Source organism: Entelurus aequoreus, linkage group LG26, assembly GCF_033978785.1.
Source record: "Entelurus aequoreus isolate RoL-2023_Sb linkage group LG26, RoL_Eaeq_v1.1, whole genome shotgun sequence".
Taxonomy (NCBI): domain Eukaryota; kingdom Metazoa; phylum Chordata; class Actinopteri; order Syngnathiformes; family Syngnathidae; genus Entelurus; species Entelurus aequoreus.
This window is the reverse complement of record NC_084756.1, coordinates 16,147,143-16,171,915: the sequence shown is the minus strand read 5'-3', so window position 1 is coordinate 16,171,915 and position 24,773 is coordinate 16,147,143. Positions and strand designations below refer to the sequence as shown.

Sequence of the window (24,773 nt, the reverse complement as noted above, 5' to 3'; positions counted from 1 at the left end):
CCCAAGTCCAAATTCATGCAGCAGTTTCCATAGTGTAGTGGTTATCAATTCACTAAGACACAAAAGTTACCCCGGTTCAAAGAAGACAATTCGCATTTCTGACATGGCATATGAATGCAATGGGTGCTTCACACATTTGTCAAGAAACCATGCAGGAGACCAGTGTCTGAAGCCGTGATCAACTCCCTGGTGGTCTAGTGGCTAGGATTCGGCGCTTTCACCGCCGCGGCCGGGGTTCGATTCCCGGTCAGGGAAAGCTATCCGACCCTTTCTCAGAGCAGGCAATTTATAAGAAACTTATGTGACTTCCATGTTTTATGCTCATGATATACAAATCATTATCGTTGACATTTTCCATAAAGGCGATGGGGACATTGCTCAAACTTGGCCCAAAAAATGTGCCTGAGATTCTCCGCTTTCCTCTTCTTGTCGTTTTCGAGGTCCACTGCACGACACCTTTCCAGTTCTCCACACACAACCTAGCCTAGTCAATGACGGCATCCAGATCTTGTTGGTTGCATTGCACAGGCAGGAGAGAGCAGACTAACAAATGACTCATCATATGCACTCCTCCACACTAACATGCTGTAGAACCATCCTCATAGCCTCATTTGTTCATGGATACCCTGCAACGTTCCGTTTCACAGATCTTGGGCGATTTAGGCAGGACCAAAAAGGCCACACTTCTTTGGAGCCAGGCAGAAGAGATTTGTTTAGGCCGAGAGAGGATTTGTGTGAGGCATTTTCCCGGCGGCTAGAGCAGAGGGCCAACTGTTGCGGTGATAGGATGTATCACTGACCCGCACGGTGCGACCAGCAGGAGGGAGTTGGCCTGTCTGGATACATTGTGTGGAAACAACGACCTTATCCTCAACACGGACTACACTAAGAAGACAAAAGAAGACAGGAGGAAGGAAAGTCTGTTCTTTTTTGTTACTATTGTACAATTTTTCCACACCCAAGTCCAAATTCATGCAGCAGTTTCCATAGTGTAGTGGTTATCACTTCACTAAGACACAAAAGTTACCCCGGTTCAAAGAAGACAATTCGCATTTCTGACATGGCATATGAATGCAATGGGTGCTTCACACATTTGTCAAGAAACCATGCAGGAGACCAGTGTCTGAACCAGTGATCAACTCCCTGGTGGTCTAGTGGCTAGGATTCGGCGCTCTCACCGCCGCGGCCCGGGTTCGATTCCCGGTCAGGGAAAGCTATCCGACCCTTTCTCAGAGCAGGCAATTTATAATTAACTTATGTGACTTCCATGTTTTATGCTCATGATATACAAATCATTATAGTTGACATTTTCCATAAAGGCAATGGGGACATTGCTCAAACTTGGCCCAAAGAATGTGCCCGAGATTCTCCGCTTTCCTCTTCTTGTCGTCTTCGAGGTCCACTGCACGACACCTTTCCAGTTCTCCACACACAACCTAGCCTAGTCAATGACGGCATCCAGATCTTGTTGGTTGCATTGCACAGGCAGGAGAGAGCAGACTAACAAATGACTCATCATATGCACTCCTCCACACTAACATGCTTTAGAACCATCCTCACTGTTTTGAATCATCAACATCACAACATTCGGAGAAGGATACTGTGGTCACTTCTCAAATTTCAAAAAGATGGTAATTGATGAAAATAAGAGGCACCTGAACCATCTCCCCGTCAGGGAATCGAACCCTGGTCTTCCGTGTGACAAGCGGAGATACTGTCCACTATACTAACGAGGACTGCTTGGGATGATATTTTGCCTGCCACACCGCGACCAAAGTTTTGCTATTCAGTATTTCTGCGATCTCATAATGCGGACAAATTGATCCTCCGAAAGCACGGATTGAGGGTAGTGTGGCCGAGCGGTCTAAGGCGCTGGATTAAGGCTCCAGTCTCTCGGGAGGCGTGGGTTCAAATCCCACCACTGCCATTTTTGCTGGTAACACACTTGTATCTTCCCTGACTGAGGCAATAAGACCCTGGGCCTCATTTAGAAAACTTGCAAAAATAAGACCAAAACGTTAGCTTTGGAGTTTTCCATTCCAGGTATGCAATTAAAAAAACACAACCAGCACAGATTTAAGGCCCGCCAGCAGCGTCCGGTAAAGCTAAAAGGTGGTCGAGGTTGTATGTTTATCAACATGTCGTTTGAAGATCAACCTAACCTAGTCAATGACGGCATCCAGATCTTGTTGGTTGCATTGCACAGGCAGGAGAGAGCAGACTAACAAATGACTCATCATATGCACTCCTCCACACTAACATGCTGTAGAACCATCCTCACTGTTTTGAATCATCAACATCACAACATTCGGAGAAGGATACTGTGGTCACTTCTGAAATTTCAACAAGATGGTAATTGAAAAAAGTAAGAGGCACCCGCACCATCTCCACATCAGGGAATCGAACCCTGGTCTTCCGCGTGACAGGCGGAGATACTGTCCACTATACTAACGAGGACTGCTTGGCATGTTATTTTCCTGGGGACAACCAAACAGGCTTGGCTTTTGCCTGCCACACCGCGACCAAAGGCGCTGAATTAAGGCTCCAGTCTCTCGGGAGGCGTGGGTTCAAATCCCACCACTGCCATTTTTGCTGGTAACACACTTGTATCTTCCCTGACTGAGGCAATAAGACCCTGGGCCTCATTTAGAAAACTTGCAAAAATAGGGCCAAAACGTTAGCTTTGGAGTTTTCCATGCCAGGTATGCAATAAAAAAAACACAACCAGCACAGATTTAAGGCCCGCCAGCAGCGTCCGGTAAAGCTAAAAGGTGGTCGAGGTTGTATGTTTATCAACATGTCGTTTGAAGATCAACCTAACCTAGTCAATGACGGCATCCAGATCTTGTTGGTTGCATTGCACAGGCAGGAGAGAGCAGACTAACAAATGACTCATCATATGCACTCCTCCACACTAACATGCTGTAGAACCATCCTCACTGTTTTGAATCATCAACATCACAACATTCGGAGAAGGATACTGTGGTCACTTCTGAAATTTCAACAAGATGGTAATTGAAAAAAGTAAGAGGCACCCGCACCATCTCCACATCAGGGAATCGAACCCTGGTCTTCCGCGTGACAGGCGGAGATACTGTCCACTATACTAACGAGGACTGCTTGGCATGTTATTTTCCTGGGGACAACCAAACAGGCTTGGCTTTTGCCTGCCACACCGCGACCAAAGGCGCTGAATTAAGGCTCCAGTCTCTCGGGAGGCGTGGGTTCAAATCCCACCACTGCCATTTTTGCTGGTAACACACTTGTATCTTCCCTGACTGAGGCAATAAGACCCTGGGCCTCATTTAGAAAACTTGCAAAAATAGGGCCAAAACGTTAGCTTTGGAGTTTTCCATGCCAGGTATGCAATAAAAAAAACACAACCAGCACAGATTTAAGGCCCGCCAGCAGCGTCCGGTAAAGCTAAAAGGTGGTCGAGGTTGTATGTTTATCAACATGTCGTTTGAAGAACAACCTAACCTAGTCAATGACGGCATCCAGATCTTGTTGGTTGCATTGCACAGGCAGGAGAGAGCAGACTAACAAATGACTCATCATATGCACTCCTCCACACTAACATGCTGTAGAACCATCCTCACTGTTTTGAATCAACAACATCACAACATTCGGAGAAGGATACTGTGGTCACTTCTGAAATTTCAACAAGATGGTAATTGAAGGAAATAGGAGGCACCTGCAAAATCTCCCCGTCAGGGAATCGAACCCTGGTCTTCCGCGTGACAGGCGGAGATACTGTCCACTATACTAACGAGGACTGCTTGGCATGCTATTTTCCTGGGGACAACCAAACAGGCTTGGCTTTTGCCTGCCACACCGCGACCTAAGGCGCTGGATTAAGGCTCCAGTCTCTCAGGAGGCGTGGGTTCAAATCCCACCACTGCCATTTTTGCTGGTAACGCACTTGTATCTTCCCTGACTGAGGCAATAAGACCCTGGGCCTCATTTAGAAAGCTTTCAAAAATAAGGCCAAAACGTTAGCTTTGGAGTTTTCCATGCCAGGTATGCAATAAAAAAAAACACAACCAGCACAGATTTAAGGCCCGCCAGCAGCATCCAGTAAAGCTAAAAGGTGGTCAAGGTTGTATGTTTATCAACATGTCGTTTGAAGATCTCCGCCCTTACTTAAGACATTCAGGCCACTTTTATCTGTTTCTGTATTTGGATGACACCGCAGTGATAGGATGTATCACTGGCCCGCACGGTGCAACCAGCAGGAGGGAGTTGGCCTGTCTGGTGACATTGTGTGGAAACAACGACCTTATCCTCAACACGGACTACACTACGAAGACAAAAGAAGACATGAGGAAGGAAAGTCTGTTCTTTTTTGTTACTATTGTACAATTTTTCCACACCCAAGTCCAAATTCATGCAGCAGTTTCCATAGTGTAGTGGTTATCAATTCACTAAGACACAAAAGTTACCCCGGTTCAAAGAAGACAATTCGCATTTCTGACATGGCATATGAATGCAATGGGTGCTTCACACATTTGTCAAGAAACCATGCAGGAGACCAGTGTCTGAAGCCGTGATCAACTCCCTGGTGGTCTAGTGGCTAGGATTCGGCGCTTTCACCGCCGCGGCCCGGATTCGATTCCCGGTCAGGGAAAGCTATCCGACCCTTTCTCAGAGCAGGCAATTTATAATAAACTTATGTGACTTCCATGTTTTATGCTCACGATATACAAATCATTATCGTTGACATTTTCCATAAAGGCAATGGGGACATTGCTCAAATTTGGCCCAAAAAATGTGCCTGAGATTCTCAGCTTTCCTCTTCTTGTCGTCTTCGAGGTCCACTGCACGACACCTTTCCAGTTCTCCACACACAACCTAGCCTAGTCAATGACGGCATCCAGATCTTGTTGGTTGCATTGCACAGGCAGGAGAGAGCAGACTAACAAATGACTCATCATATGCACTCCTCCACACTAACATGCTGTAGAACCATCCTCATAGCCTCATTTGTTCATGGATACCCTGCAACGTTCCGTTTCACAGATCTTGGGCGATTTAGGCAGGACCAAATTTCGAGGGGTGCAACAAAAATTAGTAAAATACTGTGTTTGATTTCTGTAGGGCTGTGCAGCAACACCCGAGTCCACACATCACAACATTCGGAGAAGGATACTGTGGTCACTTCTCAAATTTCAACAAGATGGTAATTGAAGAAAATGAGAGGAACCTAAACCATCTCCCCGTCAGGGAATCGAACCCTGGTCTGCCGCGTGATAGGCGGAGATACTGTCCACTATACTAACGAGGACTGCTTGGGATTATATTTTGCCTGCCATACCGCGACCAAAGTGTTGCTGTTTCATATTTCTGCTATCTCATAATGCCGTCAAATAGCTTTGGAGTTTTCCATGCCAGGTATGCAATAAAAAAAAAAACAACCACCACAGATTTAAGGCCCGCCAGCAGCGTCCGGTAAAGCTAAAACGTGGTCGAGGTTGTATGTTTATCATCATGTCGTTTAAAGATCAGCCTAACCTAGTCAATGACGGCATCCAGATCTTGTTGGTTGCATTGCACAGGCAGGAGAGAGCAGACTAACAAATGACTCATCATATGCACTCCTCCACACTAACATGCTTTAGAACCATCCTCACTGTTTTGAATCATCAACATCACAACATTCGGAGAAGGATACTGTGGTCACTTCTCAAATTTCAACAAGATGGTAATTGAAGAAAATAAGAGGCACCTGAACCATCTCCCCGTCAGGGAATCGAACCCTGGTCTTCCGCGTGACAGGCGGAGATACTGTCCACTATACTAACGAGGACTGCCTTGGATGATATTTTGCCTGCCACACTGCGACCAAAGTGTTGCTATTCAGTATTTCTACGATCTCATAATGCGGACAAATTGATCCTCCGAAATCAAGGATTGAGGGTAGTGTGGCCGAGCGGTCTAAGGCGCTGGATTAAGGCTCCAGTCTCTCGGGAGGCGTGGGTTCAAATCCCACCACTGCCATTTTTGCTGGTAACACACTTGTATCTTCCCTGACTGAGGCAATAAGACCCTGGGCCTCATTTAGAAAACTTGCAAAAATAGGACCAAAATGTTAGCTTTGGAGTTTTCCATTCCAGGTATGCAATAAAAAAACCCCAACCAGCACAGATTTAAGGCCCGCCAGCAGCGTCCGGTAAAGCTAAAAGGTGGCCGAGGTTGTATGTTTATCAACATGTCGTTTGAAGATCAACCTAACCTAGTCAATGACGGCATCCAGATCTTGTTGGTTGCATTGCACAGGCAGGAGAGAGCAGACTAACAAATGACTCATCATATGCACTCCTCCACACTAACATGCTGTAGAACCATCCTCACTGTTTTGAATCATCAACATCACAACATTCGGAGAAGGATACTGTGGTCACTTCTGAAATTTCAACAAGATGGTAATTGAAAAAAGTAAGAGGCACCCGCACCATCTCCCAGTCAGGGAATAGAACCCTGGTCTTCCGCGTGACAGGCGGAGATACTGTCCACTATACTAACGAGGACTGCTTGGCATGTTGTTTTCCTGGGGACAACCAAACAGGCTTGGCTTTTGCCTGCCACACCGCGACCAAAGGCGCTGAATTAAGGCTCCAGTCTCTCGGGAGGCGTGGGTTCAAATCCCACCACTGCCATTTTAGCTGGTAACACACTTGTATCTTCCCTGACTGAGGCAATAAGACCGTGGGCCTCATTTAGAAAACTTGCAAAAATAGGGCCAAAACATTAGCTTTGGAGTTTTCCATGCCAGGTATGCAATAAAAAAAACACAACCAGCACAGATTTAAGGCCCGCCAGCAGCGTCCGGTAAAGCTAAAAGGTGGTCGAGGTTATATGTTTATCAACATGTCGTTTGAAGATCAACCTAACCTAGTCAATGACGGCATCCAGATCTTGTTGGTTGCATTGCACAGGCAGGAGAGAGCAGACTAACAAATGACTCATCATATGCACTCCTCCACACTAACATGCTGTAGAACCATCCTCACTGTTTTGAATCAACAACATCACAACATTCGGAGAAGGATACTGTGGTCACTTCTGAAATTTCAACAAGAAGGTAATTGAAGGAAATAGGAGGCACCTGAACCATCTCCCCGTCAGGGAATCGAACCCTGGTCTTCCGCATGACAGGCGGAGATACTGTCCACTATACTAACGAGGACTGCTTGGCATGATATTTTCCTGGGGACAAGCAAACAGGCTTGGCTTTTGCCTGCCACACCGCGACCAGAGTGTTGCTATTCCATATTTCTGCTATCTCATAATCCGGACAAATTGATCCTCCGAAAACTTGGATTGAGGGTAGTGTGGCCGAGCGGTCTGAGGCGCTGGATTAAGGCTCCAGTCTCTCAGGAGGCGTGGGTTCAAATCCCACCACTGCCATTTTTGCTGTTAACGCACTTGTATCTTCCCTGACTGAGGCAATAAGACCCTGGGCCTCATTTAGAAAGCTTGCAAAAGTAGGGCCAAAACGTTAGCTTTGGAGTTTTCCGTGCCAGGTATGCAATAAAAAAAAGACAACCAGCACAGATTTAAGGCCCGCCAGCAGCATCCAGTAAAGCTAAAAGGTGGTCGAGGTTGTATGTTTATCAACATGTCGTTTGAAGATCTCCGCCCCTACTTAAGACATTCAGGCCACTTTTATCTGTTTCTGTATTTGGATGACACCGCAGTGATAGGATGTATCACTGGCCCGCACGGTGCGACCAGCAGGAGGGAGTTGGCCTGTCTGGTGACATTGTGTGGAAACAACGACCTTATCCTCAACACGGACTACACTAAGAAGACAAAAGAAGACATGAGGAAGGAAAGTCTGTTCTTTTTTGTTACTATTGTACAATTTTTCCACACCCAAGTCCAAATTCATGCAGCAGTTTCCATAGTGTAGTGGTTATCACTTCACTAAGACACAAAAGTTACCCCGGTTCAAAGAAGACAATTCGCATTTCTGACATGGTATATGAATGCAATGGGTGCTTCACACATTTGTCAAGAAACCATGCAGGAGACCAGTGTCTGAACAAGTGATCAACTCCCTGGTGGTCTAGTGGCTAGGATTCGGCGCTTTCACCGCCGCGGCCAGGATTCGATTCCCGGTCAGGCAAAGCTATCCGACCCTTTCTCAGAGCAGGCAATTTATAATTAACTTATGTGACTTCCATGTTTTATGCTCATGATATACAAATCATTATCGTTGACATTTTCCATAAAGGCAATGGGGACATTGCTCAAATTTGGCCCAAAAAATGTGCCAGGCGGAGATACTGTCCACTATACTAACGAGGACTGCTTGGCATGTTATTTTCTTGGGGACAACCAAACAGGCTTGGCTTTTGCCTGCCACACCGCGACCAAAGGCGATGAATTAAGGCTCCAGTGTCTCGGGAGGCGTGGGTTCAAATCCCACCACTGCCATTTTTGCTGGTAACACACTTGTATCTTCCCTGACTGAGGCAATAAGACCCTGGGCCTCATTTTTTTAATTTTTTTTTAAATTTTTTTATTTGTTTTATTATTTTTTTTATAATGTCCTGCCCAGCTTCTCGGGCAAATCATATAGCAGATGTAGATGCCCATATCGGCTGTTCAGATTTACTTTACAAAAGAGAAGTGTAGGATACTTCTCTTGTTGCCTTACTTGTATTTTGACTTTATTAAATGTATTTATATTATCATTTGGTGCAGCCGGGCCGGAGCAGGAGGGGATAGAAAGAGAGAAAAAGGAAGACAGAGGGGGGAATTGTGGGGACAAGAGGGGGATTAGACAGAGAGACAAAAACAACAACAGCAAACACAACAACAACAACAACAGAGCAACATCAGCAAATACGACATGTACAAATATGATGGTAAAAGTAATAGCAAATAAGCAGTTAGCGAAAATTAAAAAAAAAAAATACAGAAATGACAATGAGCATTATTACACTAAAAATGGAGCAATATGAATACCAATAGAAATAGTGCTATTGATAATAAACAATACCAGTACTTTACCTTTATTATCAACAATACAATTGTTCAAATGCAACAATACATATACGTAATGATAACTTGAGATACGAAAGAATGCAGAAAAATGGAGGGGAAGAAAGAGAAGCAACCTTAACCTTGTAGATTGTTATAGTAACAATAGGTTAAGCTTTGTCAGTGTGCCATGTGTTATACCCAGTTTACCCTAGGGCAACAACGTTAATATATGTTTGATGAAACGTGATTATGTGCATGAGTGTATGTGTGCATATGTACTTGTATATGTACAGTATGTGTATGTGTGCCTGTACAGTGAATGTATATGTACAGTATGTGTATATGTGTGTACAGCGAATGTATATGTACAGTATGTGTATACAGTATGTGTGTTTGAACAGTGAATGTATATGTACAGTATGTGTAAATGTGTGTTTGTACAGTGAATGTATATGTACAGTATATGTATGTGTGTGTTTGTACAGTGAATGTATGTGTAGTATGTGTGTGTTTGTACAGTGAATGTATATGTACAGTATGTGTATATGTATGTTTTTACAGTGAATGTATATGTACAGTATGTGTATACAGTATGTTTGTATAATGAATGTGCGTGTGGATGTACGAACTTTGAGTGTGTAAATATGTACTGTATTTATTTGTATATGTATGTGGGAGCGTAGGTACCTATGTATGTCTGTATGTATGTGTGTGAGTATATGTGAATTTGCATGTACAATACATTTGACTCCCAGTGTGTGCGGGAGCCAGAGTACGGCCCCAGCCTCCCCGAGAACCCATCTCACAAACAGTAGGTGTGGTGCCCAGGGAACCAGGGGCCACCGCCCCCACGCAGCCAAGACGGACAGCGACAGGAACCCCAGAGCCTGGCCCACCGTGCCGCCCACAAGGGCCAGCAGCAGGCCGCAGACAGACGCACCCGGCAGAGGACAAGGCACGAGAAAAACAGGGGGAAGCCAGACCCCAAGCCAGCGAGAGACCACACCCCACACGGACAGAAAGGCGGGACGCCCCGCCCGAGGGGCCCGGAGACCCCCCGCAACCGGACGGGAAGACCGCCCCCGCCCCACCGGCAACAGGGCCCCCACGAGCCCCCCCCCACCCCCGGAGAGCGCGGCGATTATTTTTTTTTATTATTATTATTTTTTTATTTTATTTTTATTTCAAACAACATTTTAAAAAAAACACAAGATACACTTACCATTAGTGCATCAACCCAAGAAAACCCTCCCTCCCCCATTCACACTCATCCACACTCATTTACACAAAAGGAGCTGTCTCTTTCTGTTATTAAAAAAACAACAACTTCTGGTTCCTACAGTATAGAACAATACAGTCTGCAAGGGATACAGTCATTCGAGCACACATGATTGTGTGTGGTGCTGGTCCACTAACATTTTCACTAATCACTATTTTTTATGTAATTGTTTTTAAATTTGTTTTACTTTCAAACAAAACAAACAAAGGACCTTAACTTCACCAGACCGGGTTGTCAATGAAATCAGATTGTTCAAAAGGGTTCTTAAAACCAGGTCCAGTTCAGATTACGTCCAGATCGGGCTCAGCAACACACACCTTCACCCATGTACACCAAAAACCAGGGAACACAACAGGTTGCATACAATCCACAAACAAAAATACATTTTCAAATTAAGCACCCATGTACAGTCCACATCACATCCAAGTCGAAGTCAGCAACACATACCTTCATTTATGTACACTTAAAATAGGGAATACAACAACAGATTGCATATCATATATAAACAAAATTACATTTTCAAAATAAGCCTTTGAGGACTTCCCATCTTTTTTTATGTTTTTTGGCATCATTATCGTTTTCAACCATATAATTTTCTAAAGTTAAAAAATACTGAATAAATGTTTTAAAGAAAGAAATACTAAGTGAATATCTGTTTTTTGCCTTAAAAATAAACCTTTTACCGAGTACTATAATTAAATTGACTAAATCATGATTGTCAATGAACTCTCCTAAAATAACAGAAACCACATCAAGCTTCATAAACAAACCAATCTTTAAACACATTTTTTCAACTTCCACCCAAAATGAAGACACAATATGACAATACCAAAACAAATGTAAGGTGGATTCAGGCTCCTGACAACAAAATCGGCAATCATCTGACTCTGTCATATTCCATATTTTTAACATTTTTCCCGTGGGTAGGAAGTTATAAATAGTTTTAATTTGAAAATAACGATTTTGCACATCGATAGTGGTTTTGTAGATTAATTTGAATATTGCATCCCACGGCAACGGGCAGTCAAAAAAGTCCTCCCATTTTCCATATGTGTTGTATGGGGCAGCCTTCAAAGATTTCTTTATTAAATAAAACTTATATATTTTTCTATTTATTTTAGTTCCTTTTTGCCAACTAGAATTTCTTATTAAGGGTTTACAAACTAATAATTTAGTAGTTCCATAATTAATTTGTTTCCATCTTTTCCCAATGACTCCAGTTAGTTGATTAAATGAAAAGCTTGAACAAGCATCACCATACATAGTTGTAAATTCATCATATTTCATAATTTTTCCATTCTCATTGATAATGTCATTGACAAAAATGATTCCTCTTTCAAACATATTTTTCCAAAAGAAAGGCTTTCCATCTATTACAATATTAGAGTTCATCCATATTATTTGCTGCAAAATATCATCTCTTTTTTCTGGTACATAAAATTGAAAACACCACCATGAGTGGATTGTTTCCTTTATGAACCCCGCCATGTTTCCCAGCAGACTCTCTACATAAGGAAAATGGGAGGGGATCACTTGTAAAAAAAGGATACAATTTCTTTTGATACAATACATGTTTTCTGTCCAACAGGACACTTGTGTACCACTCAGTGTTTAAATACATCTTTGGAACAATTGATGCTTTTAAAGACAGACACATAGCTTCAAGGTTGAGAAGTTTCAAGCCCCCATATTCATATTCATTGTACAAAACCTTTCTTTTAATCCTTTCTGGTTTGCCGTCCCAGACAAAATCGAAGACCCTCCGCTCATAAATATTAAAAAAGTTTTGTGATGGAGCTGGTAATGACAAAAACAAATAAATAAATTGAGGAATAATTAACGAGTTGACAATAGATATTTTACCACACAAGGTTAAGGATTTCCCTTTCCATAATTGCATAATTTTATCCAGCTTTCTTAGTCGATTATCATAATTTACTGAGCCTAGATCTTCCAGGTTCTCTGGGACAACAACACTAAGTATGTTAACTGGTCCATCTGTCCACAAAACAGGCACTTTGCATTCCATTCGAAAGGACGTTCCCTTTAGATTTCCGATCCTTAATATTTTACATTTATCATAATTTAGCTTAAGCCCAGATTGCTGTGAAAATATGTCCAAAAGATCAAGAAGGTTTTGCAGACAATGAGGATTGGGGCTTATAAAGAAGCTTGTATCGTCTGCATACATTGTTATTTTACTTTCAATATTATTATTACTGAGCCCTTCAATATTTTTATTCAATCTAACTTTAATCGCCAATATTTCCATAGCAATAATAAATAAGTATGGAGACAAAGGGCACCCTTGTTTTAGACCTCTTAATAGAGGTATTGTCCCAGAGATGTATCCATTATTGATAATTCTACAATTAGTTTTATTATATAGCGTCTTGATCCAGTGTAATACGGAGTTGCCAAAATTGAAAAAAACTAAGCTTTTACAAATAAAATCCAAGCTAATTTTGTCAAAAGCCTTCTCCAGGTCGGCTACAAAAATTAATCCTCTTTTATTTTCCATATTATAATTCTCTATAATTTCTAATAACTGTGTAATATTGTTTCCTATATTTCTTCCTTGTAGGAAGCCTGATTGATCTTGGTGAATAATATTTGACAAAACAGACTTAAGTCGTGTAGCCAAACATTTTGCCAGGATTTTAGCATCATAACACTGAAGTGTTATTGGTCTCCAATTTTTTAGATGAACTGGGTCTTTATACTGACCATTTATTTCCTGTTTCAATAATAAGGAAATAAGACCTTCTGTTTGAGTGTTGGACAAAAAACCTGTCTCATATGAGTAATTAAAACTAGAAAGTAATGGTTTCTTAAGATCATCATAAAATACTTGATAAACCTCAATAGGTATTCCATCTAATCCTGGGGTTTTCCCTGGATGAAAAGATTTAACAGCTTCCACAAGTTCTTCCTCTCTAATGAGGCCTTCACATGAATGGCTTTCTTCCGAATTCAATTTTCTTTCATAATTTTCTGGAAAAAAAGTTGTAGTTTCAGGAGGGATTACTGGATTAGAAAAAATGTTTTTAAAGTAATTTTTGCATTTCTTTCAACAATGTGGTGTGTGTATCCAATACCTTTCCATTTGTTTTAATAAGCTTGGAAATGTTCTTTTTAGAACGATTTTTTGTTTGGATATTTAAAAAGAATTTTGAACACTTCTCACCTTTTTTCATCCAGATTGCTCTCTTGCACTCATAACTTTTCAATAATTGTTTTTCAACTAAATCTGCTAACTCCTCTTGTTTGGCTGTAAAGGTATTCAGTTGCTCACTAGTTAGATTATCATTACTGTCAATGTTTTTTTGTAAATCCTCAATTTCTTTCTTTAATTCCTGTTCTGCCGCTTTAATTTATTTTTTTTTCCATGAAGAGTATGCAATGGCATATCCTCTAAAACAACATTTGAAGGCTTCCCAGACTATTTGGGGATTTGAAGATCCTACATTATTTTTTTAAAAAAACAGTAATAAATTGCTTTGTTTTTTCGATAAATTCATCATCCTGTAGATGCATTTGATTAAACTTCCAATATCCGGGCCCACGTGTATTATCTTCAATTGCAATATTTATTCCTATACAATTATGATCAGAACGCAAGTTATCATCGATTGCTATTGCAATCACTTTGTTTAGCAATGAAAATGATATCAAAAAATAGTCAATACGACTTGCCTGGTTTTGTCTTCTCCATGTATACCGTACTAACCTAGGGTTTTTCAATCTCCAGATATCAATTAAATCAAATGCATCCATAACATTTTGAATCTTTTGTAAAGATTGAGGATGATAATCCATTGAAAAATTCCCTTTTCGGTCCAGAACTTTATCCAAAGCAACGTTAAAGTCCCCCACAATAATAATTTCCCCTTGTTGTTCTTGCAACATGTCACTTATTTCTTCAAAAAAGGAAGGTTCATCAGCATTTGGCCCATACAGATTCAAAACACACATCTTTTGACCTTGAATAATCATATTTAATATTAGCCAACGTCCTTGTGAGTCTTTTTCCATAGAGTTAAATTGAAAATTAAAGTTTTTTTTTATCAAAATCATAACACCTTTTGAATTTCTGTAACCATGTGAAAAGAAAATTGGACCATCCCATTCTTTTCTCCATTTTTCTTCATCTAAATGTGTTGAATGCGTTTCTTGAAGACAAAAAAGATCTTGTTTTTTTTCATTCAGCCACATAAATATAAGTTTTCTTTTTCTGTTGTCTGCAAGACCATTGCAATTATAACTAATTATTCCAACTTCATTATCGTTCCTATAAATCATATAATCTGAGTAAATTCATTGTATATTTTATTGATTCTCTTAATACCATAAGTTTCATAGACATGAAAATCTTGTAACTAAAAACTGCAGCATCACTTGCTATTTCCAAGGAAACCAATATCCCCTCTAATAAACCCACAGACATACCATTCACACCACAGCACCCAAGACAAACAAACATATAACCCCCAAAATATATAATTCACTGACCGTTTGCCAACATCTAACTACATTGTCCAGTCCCAGAATAAACTAAAAAGCTCCACAAACAAAATGTCAAAACATATCCGTCAAGTCGTTACCATGGTGATGTCGCGATGACGCAATCACTGCGCGACACGGTTATTGTTCCTCACATGCTTCTGTACAGCTCACCGTTAATGTACAGTTTATCCACAACAAGACGAGCTTGTTGTCCTTTTTGCCTAAATGACTTCATAATTGGAATCAACTTACGTCGTTTCTCCACCACCTCAATTGGATATTGGCTGGTCATGAAGAATTTAGTACCTTTCAGTCTTCTGGAGACAGCAAGCATTTCGTCTTTGCATTTGGAGTTAGTAAACTTTACAAGCATAGGTCTCGGTATAGCATCCTCCTTGCGTCTGCCAATCCTGTGTGCTCGCTCCATCTGGATCCTCTTAACTTCTTCCTCCGGGATGCCGAGTTGCTCCTGCAGAAAGGCTCTGACGAGGTTCTCCGCAATGCCGTAAGTTTCTCCTCCATCTTCGCTAATTCCCATGATTAGCAGGTTGTACCGCATGCTCCTGCAGCGGAGTTCCAACAAGTCTGCCTTTAATTTCTCGTTCTCCGTTGTCAGTCTTGTAGTTTCGAGTTTCAGGCTTGTTAACTCAACTTTTAGCGTTGTCTGTTCCTTTTTTATCTCCACCATTTCAGCGTGATTGTGCTCGACTGATTTTTTCAGCTCTGAAACGTCAGTTTTTAGTTCATCCAAAATGTCCAATTTTCCAAGTTTTTCAACCATGGCTTGCAACATTTTTCGATCGTCCGGAGTAAACGTTGCTTTTTCATCCAAATCACTGGAGGACAATTGATCACGGCCACGTTTTGACTCCTTTGATCCGCGTTGTGGCATGTTTGCAGGTGAACAATGAGTCACTCGGCGTTCGAGGCACCTTATCTTCCGCCAAATCACCCTCGTGAGGAGTATATATCTCACCAATTGTAGAGAGGTGGATATATACAACGAAAACGACTTAAATTATTGTATCACTGGAGCGTTTATGCCATTATTAACCTCACATACTGGGACTTGTGTAGAGACGGTCTGAACTCACGTTGCTCACGGCGGCCATCTTGTAGGGTTGTAAGGTATAGAGGTATATAAGACCCTGGGCCTCATTTAGAAAACTTGCAAAAATAGGGCCAAAACGTTAGCTTTGGAGTTTTCCATGCCAGGTATGCAATAAAAAAAACACAACCAGCACAGATTTAAGGCCCGCCAGCAGCGTCCGGTAAAGCTAAAAGGTGGTCGAGGTTGTATGTTTATCAACATGTCATTTGAAGAACAACCTAACTTAGTCAATGACGGCATCCAGATCTTGTTGGTTGCATTGCACAGGCAGGAGAGAGCAGACTAACAAATGACTCATCATATGCACTCCTCCACACTAACATGCTGTAGAACCATCCTCACTGTTTTGAATCAACAACATCACAACATTCGGAGAAGGATACTGTGGTCACTTCTGAAATTTCAACAAGATGGTAATTGAAGGAAATAGGAGGCACCTGCAAAATCTCCCCGTCAGGGAATCGAACCCTGGTCTTCCGCGTGACAGGCGGAGATACTGTCCACTATACTAACGAGGACTGCTTGGCATGCTATTTTCCTGGGGACAACCAAACAGGCTTGGCTTTTGCCTGCCACACCGCGACCTAAGGCGCTGGATTAAGGCTCCAGTCTCTCAGGAGGCGTGGGTTCAAATCCCACCACTGCCATTTTTGCTGGTAACGCACTTGTATCTTCCCTGACTGAGGCAATAAGACCCTGGGCCTCATTTAGAAAGCTTGCAAAAGTAGGGCCAAAACGTTAGCTTTGGAGTTTTCCGTGCCAGGTATGCAATAAAAAAAAGACAACCAGCACAGATTTAAGGCCCGCCAGCAGCATCCAGTAAAGCTAAAAGGTGGTCGAGGTTGTATGTTTATCAACATGTCGTTTGAAGATCTCCGCCCCTACTTAAGACATTCAGGCCACTTTTATCTGTTTCTGTATTTGGATGACACCGCAGTGATAGGATGTATCACTGGCCCGCACGGTGCGACCAGCAGGAGGGAGTTTGCCTGTCTGGTGACATTGTGTGGAAACAACAACCTTATCCTCAACACGGACTACACTAAGAAGACAAAAGAAGACATGAGGAAGGAAAGTCTGTTCTTTTTTGTTACTATTGTACAATTTTTCCACACCCAAGTCCAAATTCATGCAGCAGTTTCCATAGTGTAGTGGTTATCACTTCACTAAGACACAAAAGTTACCCCGGTTCAAAGAAGACAATTCGCATTTCTGACATGGTATATGAATGCAATGGGTGCTTCACACATTTGTCAAGAAACCATGCAGGAGACCAGTGTCTGAACAAGTGATCAACTCCCTGGTGGTCTAGTGGCTAGGATTCGGCGCGTTCACCGCCGCGGCCAGGATTCGATTCCCGGTCAGGCAAAGCTATCCGACCCTTTCTCAGAGCAGGCAATTCATAATTAACTTATGTGACTTCCATGTTTTATGCTCATGATATACAAATCATTATCGTTGACATTTTCCATAAAGGCAATGGGGACATTGCTCAAATTTGGCCCAAAAAATGTGCCAGGCGGAGATACTGTCCACTATACTAACGAGGACTGCTTGGCATGCTATTTTCCTGGGGACAACCAAACAGGCTTGGCTTTTGCCTGCCACACCGCGACCAAAGGCGCTGAATTAAGGCTCCAGTGTCTCGGGAGGCGTGGGTTCAAATCCCACTCCTGCCATTTCTGCTGGTAACACACTTTTATCTTCCCTGACTGAGGCAATAAGACCCTGGGCCTCATTTTTTTAATTTTTTTTTAATTTTTTTTTTTTTATTATTTTTTTTAATTATTATTATTATTATTTTTTTTATTTATTTCAAACAACATTTAAAAAAAACACAAGATACACTTACCATTAGTGCATCAACCCAAGAAAACCCTCCCTCCCCCATTCACACTCATCCACACTCATTTACACAAAAGGAGCTGTCTCTTTCTGTTATTAAAAAAACAACAACTTCTGGTTCCTACAGTATAGAACAATACAGTCTGCAAGGGATACAGTCATTCGAGCACACATGATTGTGTGTGGTGCTGGTCCACTAACATTTTCACTAATCACTATTTTTTATGTAATTGTTTTTAAATTTGTTTTACTTTCAAACAAAACAAACAAAGGACCTTAACTTCACCAGACCGGGTTGTCAATGAAATCAGATTGTTCAAAAGGGTTCTTAAAACCAGGTCCAGTTCAGATTACGTCCAGATCGGGCTCAGCAACACACACCTTCACCCATGTACACCAAAAACCAGGGAACACAACAGGTTGCATACAATCCACAAACAAAAATACATTTTCAAATTAAGCACCCATGTACAGTCCACATCACATCCAAGTCGAAGTCAGCAACACATACCTTCATTTATGTACACTTAAAATAGGGAATACAACAACAGATTGCATATCATATATAAACAAAATTACATTTTCAAAATAAGCCTTTGAGGACTTCCCATCTTTTTTTTATGTTTTTTGGCATCATTATCGTTTTCAACCATATAATTTTCTAAAGTTAAAAAATACTGAATAAATGTTTTAAAGAAAGAAATACTAAGTGAATATCTGTTTTTTGCCTTAAAAATAAACCTTTTACCGAGTACTATAATTAAATTGACTAAATCATGATTGTCAATGAACTCTCCTAAAATAACAGAAACCACATCAAGCTTCATAAACAAACCAATCTTTAAACACATTTTTTCAACTTCCACCCAAAATGAAGACACAATATGACAATACCAAAACAAATGTAAGGTGGATTCAGGCTCCTGACAACAAAATCGGCAATCATCTGACTCTGTCATATTCCATATTTTTAACATTTTTCCCGTGGGTAGGAAGTTATAAATAGTTTTAATTTGAAAATAACGATTTTGCACATCGATAGTGGTTTTGTAGATTAATTTGAATATTGCATCCCACGGCAACGGGCAGTCAAAAAAGTCCTCCCATTTTCCATATGTGTTGTATGGGGCAGCCTTCAAAGATTTCTTTATTAAATAAAACTTATATATTTTTCTATTTATTTTAGTTCCTTTTTGCCAACTAGAATTTCTTATTAAGGGTTTACAAAGTAATAATTTAGTAGTTCCATAATTAACTTGTTTCCATCTTTTCCCAATGACTCCAGTTAGTTGATTAAATGAAAAGCTTGAACAAGCATCACCATACATAGTGGTAAATTCATCATATTTCATAATTTTTCCATTCTCATTGATAATGTCATTGACAAAAATGATTCCTCTTTCAAACATATTTTTCCAAAAGAAAGGCTTTCCATCTATTACAATATTAGAGTTCATCCATATTATTTGCTGCAAAATATCATCTCTTTTTTCTGGTACATAAAATTGAAAACACCACCATGAGTGGATTGTTTCCTTTATGAACCCCGCCATGTTTCCCAGCAGACTCTCTACATAAGGAAAATGGGAGGGGATCACTTGTAAAAAAGGATACAATTTCTTTTGATACAATACATGTTTTCTGTCCAACAGGACACTTGTGTACCACTCAGTGTTTAAATACATCTTTGGAACAATTGATGCTTTTAAAGACAGACACATAGCTTCAAGGTTGAGAAGTTTCAAGCCCCCATATTCATATTCATTGTACAAAACCTTTCTTTTAATCCTTTCTGGTTTGCCGTCCCAGACAAAATCGAAGACCCTCCGCTCATAAATATTAAAAAAGTTTTGTGATGGAGCTGGTAATGACAAAAACAAATAAATAAATTGAGGAATAATTAACGAGTTGACAATAGATATTTTACCATACAAGGTTAAGGATTTCCCTTTCCATAATTGCATAATTTTATCCAGCTTTCTTAGTCGATTATCATAATTTACTGAGCCTAGATCTTCCAGGTTCTCTGGGACAACAACACCAAGTATGTTAACTGGTCCATCTGTCCACAAAACAGGCACTTTGCATTCCATTCGAAAGGACGTTCCCTTTAGATTTCCGATCCTTAATATTTTACATTTATCATAATTTAGCTTAAGCCCAGATTGCTGTGAAAATATGTCCAAAAGATCAAGAAGGTTTTGCAGACAATGAGGATTGGGGCTTATAAAGAAGCTTGTATCGTCTGCATACATTGTTATTTTACTTTCAATATTATTATTACTGAGCCCTTCAATATTTTTATTCAATCTAACTTTAATCGCCAATATTTCCATAGCAATAATAAATAAGTATGGAGACAAAGGGCACCCTTGTTTTAGACCTCTTAATAGAGGTATTGTCCCAGAGATGTATCCATTATTGATAATTCTACAATTAGTTTTATTATATAGCGTCTTGATCCAGTGTAATACGGAGTTGCCAAAATTGAAAAAAACTAAGCTTTTACAAATAAAATCCAAGCTAATTTTGTCAAAAGCCTTCTCCAGGTCGGCTACAAAAATTAATCCTCTTTTATTTTCCATATTATAATTCTCTATAATTTCTAATAACTGTGTAATATTGTTTCCTATATTTCTTCCTTGTAGGAAGCCTGATTGATCTTGGTGAATAATATTTGACAAAACAGACTTAAGTCGTGTAGCCAAACATTTTGCCAGGATTTTAGCATCATAACACTGAAGTGTTATTGGTCTCCAATTTTTTAGATGAACTGGGTCTTTATACTGACCATTTATTTCCTGTTTCAATAATAAGGAAATAAGACCTTCTGTTTGAGTGTTGGACAAAAAACCTGTCTCATATGAGTAATTAAAACTAGAAAGTAATGGTTTCTTAAGATCATCATAAAATACTTGATAAACCTCAATAGGTATTCCATCTAATCCTGGGGTTTTCCCTGGATGAAAAGATTTAACAGCGTCCACAAGTTCTTCCTCTCTAATGAGGCCTTCACATGAATGGCTTTCTTCCGAATTCAATTTTCTTTCATAATTTTCTGGAAAAAAAGTTGTAGTTTCAGGAGGGATTACTGGATTAGAAAAAATGTTTTTAAAGTAATTTTCCATTTCTTTCAACAATGTGGTGTGTGTATCCAATACCTTTCCATTTGTTTTAATAAGCTTGGAAATGTTCTTTTTAGAACGATTTTTTGTTTGGATATTTAAAAAGAATTTTGAACACTTCTCACCTTTTTTCATCCAGATTGCTCTGTTGCAGTCATAACTTTTCAATAATTGTTTTTCAACTAAATCTGCTAACTCCTCTTGTTTGGCTGTAAAGGTATTCAGTTGCTCACTAGTTAGATTATCATTACTGTCAATGTTTTTTTGTAAATCCTCAATTTCTTTCTTTAATTCCTGTTCTGCCGCTTTAATTTTTTTTTTTTCCCATGAAGAGTATGCAATGGCATATCCTCTAAAACAACATTTGAAGGCTTCCCAGACTATTTGGGGATTTGAAGATCCTACATTATTTTAAAAAAAATCAGTAATAAATTGCTTTGTTTTTTCGATAAATTCATCATCCTGTAGATCAGGGGTGGGCAATTAATTTTCACCGGGGGCTGCATAAGCAACCCGAGCACTGCTGGAGGGCCACACGACAATATTTCAATTAAATTTTGCTCAATATTATTTTTGATATACCATAAGATAAATAATAATGATGATAATAATTAATAATAATAATAATAATAATAATTTCATTTAACCTAACTTAACTTTATACAGAAGCAGATTGCTTTTTAAGGTCACTTTATCCTGCATTATCCAACATTTTTCCCCATCAGATTTGGACAACCATCTGTTGTTAAAAATAGTTTTTAATCATATCTATTCTATATTGTTTTTTATATTGGTTTTATATGTAATTGTTTTTTTCTTTTTATTCAGTCATTGGTGGAGCTAAGGATAATATTTGAATATTGTTTGTAATATTGTTGTGCAGCACTTTGGAAACATTTTGTTGTTTAAATGTGCTATATAAATAAAGTGGATTGGATTGTCACACCTGCCAGCGTGTCCCAACACGCATTTACCTCTGTGAACAAGTCATTACCTGTGGTTGTCTCTTTAATTGACTGCATCAGAGCTCTCATCCAAAGTTAGAGAAAAACAGTCCTGTCTCCGGGCATTATCAGCGCAACAAAGTCCAATAAGCACTCCTTAATAAACTCTCCGTCAGAAAACGCCTTACTTTTTCTGGCGCTTTTGTGAGAAATGACGAAACTTGTCCTGACGGCTGCATCTCTGGGGGTGTGAAATATGGCACAAAGTCCTTGTTGGGTTTGCAGTTTTACCATCAACGCATCAGCCTCCCTTGCGCGCGCTTCATCAGACACATCCCGGTATTTTCCCTCGTGTTTCTTCGTGTAGTGGCGATTAAAATGATATTTAAACACAGCAACCTGTGTACCACACATTAAGCACACGGCTTTACCATTAATTTATGTAAAGAAATACTTGGCAGTCCATCTCTTGTTGGAAACACGCCATTCCTCATCAACTTTTCTTTTTTTAGCGTCTCATCACTTGTCTCTATGCACCTTCCCTCACAGGTTCCCTCCGGACATACGGCATAAATAACACATTTCAAAATAAAAGCAGCACAGTTGTATTGCGCGCACGACATAGATGTTTTTTAAACTTTATTTTGTCATTTGTAATTGCGCCGTTCAATTCACTCACAATCGCACACGCGCATACGTCCACACGGAAGTAATACAAATAACGCTTTTCAAAACAAAAGCAGCACTGTTGTATTGCACACTCGACATAGATACTTTTTAAAATTTATTTTGTAATTTATGATTGGCCTCACGCGGGCCGGACAGGGATGCGCAAAGGGCCGGATGCGGCCCGCGGGCCGTACAATGCCCAGGTCTGCTGTAGATGCATTTGATTAAACTTCCAATATCCGGGCCCACGTGTATTATCTTCAATTGCAATATTTATTCCTATACAATTATGATCAGAACGCAAGTTATCATCGATTGCTATTGCAGTCACTTTGTTTAGCAATGAAAATGATATCAAAAAATAGTCAATACGACTTGCCTGGTTTTGTCTTCTCCATGTATACCGTACTAACCTAGGGTTTTTGAATCTCCAGATATCAATTAAATCAAATGCATCCATAACATTTTGAATCTTTTGTAAAGATTGAGGATGATAATCCATTGAAAAATTCCCTTTTCGGTCCAGAACTTTATCCAAAGCAACGTTAAAGTCCCCCACAATAATAATTTCCCCTTGTTGTTCTTGCAACATGTCACTTATTTCTTCAAAAAAGGAAGGTTCATCAACATTTGGCCCATACAGATTCAAAACACACATCTTTTGACCTTGAATAATCATATTTAATATTAGCCAACGTCCTTGTGAGTCTTTTTCCATAGAGTTAAATTGAAAATTAAAGTTTTTTTTTATCAAAATCATAACACCTTTTGAATTTCTGTAACCATGTGAAAAGAAAATTGGACCATCCCATTCTTTTCTCCATTTTTCTTCATCTAAATGTGTTGAATGCGTTTCTTCCGTTGTGGCATGTTTGCAGGTGAACAATGAGTCACTCGGCGTTCGAGGCACCTTATCTTCCGCCAAATCACCCTCGTGAGGAGTATATATCTCACCAATTGCAGAGAGGTGGATATATACAACGAAAACGACTTAAATTATTGTATCACTGGAGCGTTTATGCCATTATTAACCTTACATACTGGGACTTGTGTAGAGACGGTCTCAACTCACGTTGCTCACGGCGGCCATCTTGTAGGGTTGTAAGGTATAGAGGTATATAAGACCCTGGGCCTCATTTAGAAAACTTGCAAAAATAGGGCCAAAACGTTAGCTTTGGAGTTTTCCATGCCAGGTATGCAATAAAAAAAAGACAACCAGCACAGATTTAAGGCCCGCCAGCAGCGTTCGGTAAAGCTAAAAGGTGGTCGAGGTTGTATGTTTATCAACATGTCGTTTGAAGATCAACCTAACCTAGTCTATGACGGCATCCAGATCTTGTTGGTTGCATTGCACAGGCAGGAGAGAGCAGACTAACAAATGACTCATCATATGCACTCCTCCACACTAACATGCTGTAGAACCATCCTCACTGTTTTGAATCAACAACATCACAACATTCGGAGAAGGATACTGTGGTCACTTCTGAAATTTCAACAAGATGGTAATTGAAGAAAATAAGAGGCACCTGCACCATCTCCCCGTCAGGGAATCGAACCCTGGTCTTCCGCGTGACAGGCGGAGATACTGTCCACTATACTAACGAGGACTGCTTGGCATGCTATTTTCCTAGGGACAACCAAACAGGCTTGGCTTTTGCCTGCCACACCGCGACCAAAGGCGCTGAATTAAGGCTCCAGTGTCTTTTATCTGTTTCTGTATTTGGATGACACCGCAGTGATAGGATGTATCACTGGCCCGCACGGTGCGACCAGCAGGAGGGAGTTGGCCTGTCTGGTGACATTGTGTGGAAACAACGACCTTATCCTTAACACGGACTACACTAAGAAGACAAAAGAAGACATGAGGAAGGAAAGTCTGTTCTTTTTTGTTACTATTGTACAATTTTTCCACACCCAAGTCCAAATTCATGCAGCAGTTTCCATAGTGTAGTGGTTATCACTTCACTAAGACACAAAAATTACCCCGGTTCATAGAAGACAATTCGCATTCCTGACATGGCATATGAATGCAATGGGTGCTTCACACATTTGTCAAGAAACCATGCAGGAGACCACTGAACCAGTGATCAACTCCCTGGTGGTCTAGTGGCTAGGATTCGGCGCTTTCACCGCCGCGGCCCGGGTTCGATTCCCGGTCAGGGAAAGCTATCCGACCCTTTCTCAGAGCAGGCAATTTATAATAAACTTATGTGACTTCCATGTTTTATGCTCATGATATACAAATCATTATCGTTGACATTTTCCATAAAGGCAATGGGGACATTGCTCAAACTTGGCCCAAA

At 40.3% G+C, this 24,773-nt stretch overlaps 12 non-coding genes across 12 annotated transcripts; 7 read left to right on the top strand and 5 right to left on the bottom strand.

Annotated features, from left to right (window-relative positions):
- The first annotated feature begins 183 nt into the window (after positions 1-183).
- On the top strand, positions 184-255 carry trnae-uuc (transfer RNA glutamic acid (anticodon UUC)). The gene has a single exon. It is a non-coding gene; the product is annotated as a tRNA-Glu (tRNA).
- An 885-nt stretch (positions 256-1,140) lies between these two features.
- Positions 1,141-1,212, top strand: trnae-cuc (transfer RNA glutamic acid (anticodon CUC)). The gene has a single exon. It is a non-coding gene; the product is annotated as a tRNA-Glu (tRNA).
- Positions 1,213-1,845: 633 nt separating this feature from the next.
- trnal-aag (transfer RNA leucine (anticodon AAG)) lies at positions 1,846-1,927 on the top strand. Its single transcript has one exon. It is a non-coding gene; the product is annotated as a tRNA-Leu (tRNA).
- A 1,776-nt stretch (positions 1,928-3,703) lies between these two features.
- Positions 3,704-3,775, bottom strand: trnad-guc (transfer RNA aspartic acid (anticodon GUC)). Its single transcript has one exon. It is a non-coding gene; the product is annotated as a tRNA-Asp (tRNA).
- Positions 3,776-4,555: 780 nt separating this feature from the next.
- On the top strand, positions 4,556-4,627 carry trnae-uuc (transfer RNA glutamic acid (anticodon UUC)). Its single transcript has one exon. It is a non-coding gene; the product is annotated as a tRNA-Glu (tRNA).
- Positions 4,628-5,734: 1,107 nt separating this feature from the next.
- On the bottom strand, positions 5,735-5,806 carry trnad-guc (transfer RNA aspartic acid (anticodon GUC)). The gene has a single exon. It is a non-coding gene; the product is annotated as a tRNA-Asp (tRNA).
- A 109-nt stretch (positions 5,807-5,915) lies between these two features.
- Positions 5,916-5,997, top strand: trnal-aag (transfer RNA leucine (anticodon AAG)). The gene has a single exon. It is a non-coding gene; the product is annotated as a tRNA-Leu (tRNA).
- Positions 5,998-7,114: 1,117 nt separating this feature from the next.
- On the bottom strand, positions 7,115-7,186 carry trnad-guc (transfer RNA aspartic acid (anticodon GUC)). Its single transcript has one exon. It is a non-coding gene; the product is annotated as a tRNA-Asp (tRNA).
- Positions 7,187-7,325: 139 nt separating this feature from the next.
- trnal-aag (transfer RNA leucine (anticodon AAG)) lies at positions 7,326-7,407 on the top strand. Its single transcript has one exon. It is a non-coding gene; the product is annotated as a tRNA-Leu (tRNA).
- An 8,926-nt stretch (positions 7,408-16,333) lies between these two features.
- Positions 16,334-16,405, bottom strand: trnad-guc (transfer RNA aspartic acid (anticodon GUC)). Its single transcript has one exon. It is a non-coding gene; the product is annotated as a tRNA-Asp (tRNA).
- A 7,600-nt stretch (positions 16,406-24,005) lies between these two features.
- Positions 24,006-24,077, bottom strand: trnad-guc (transfer RNA aspartic acid (anticodon GUC)). Its single transcript has one exon. It is a non-coding gene; the product is annotated as a tRNA-Asp (tRNA).
- Positions 24,078-24,562: 485 nt separating this feature from the next.
- trnae-uuc (transfer RNA glutamic acid (anticodon UUC)) lies at positions 24,563-24,634 on the top strand. Its single transcript has one exon. It is a non-coding gene; the product is annotated as a tRNA-Glu (tRNA).
- The last annotated feature ends 139 nt before the right edge of the window (positions 24,635-24,773 follow it).